This window comes from Lupinus angustifolius, chromosome LG07 (genome assembly GCF_001865875.1).
Source record: "Lupinus angustifolius cultivar Tanjil chromosome LG07, LupAngTanjil_v1.0, whole genome shotgun sequence".
In the NCBI taxonomy this organism is placed as follows: Eukaryota; Viridiplantae; Streptophyta; class Magnoliopsida; order Fabales; family Fabaceae; genus Lupinus; species Lupinus angustifolius.
This window is the reverse complement of record NC_032015.1, coordinates 8,722,256-8,722,631: the sequence shown is the minus strand read 5'-3', so window position 1 is coordinate 8,722,631 and position 376 is coordinate 8,722,256.

Genomic DNA, 376 nt, shown 5'->3' with positions numbered 1-376 from the left:
AGAGCATACATAAGTGATGTACTATTTGTTCCTGAGATGAAGACTAACTTGATCAGCATTGGCCAGTTGCACGAAAAAGGACTCACTATGCAGCTACTGAATGGCTTTATGACAATCTATGATGACCAAAAGAGGAAGATCTTGAAAGCTCCACTAACAAGAAACAGAACCTTCCAAGTCAAGTTAGGAGCAGGGAATTTTAAATGCCTGAGTGCAATAACCAAGAAGGATGAAACATGGTTATGGCATCTGAGATATGGTCACCTCAACTTCAGAGATCTTGGATTGCTAAGGTCAAGAGAAATGGTAAGTGGTTTGCCAGAAATCAAGGTTAAGCAACCTGATTGTGAAAGCTGCATCACAGGAAAATTGACTA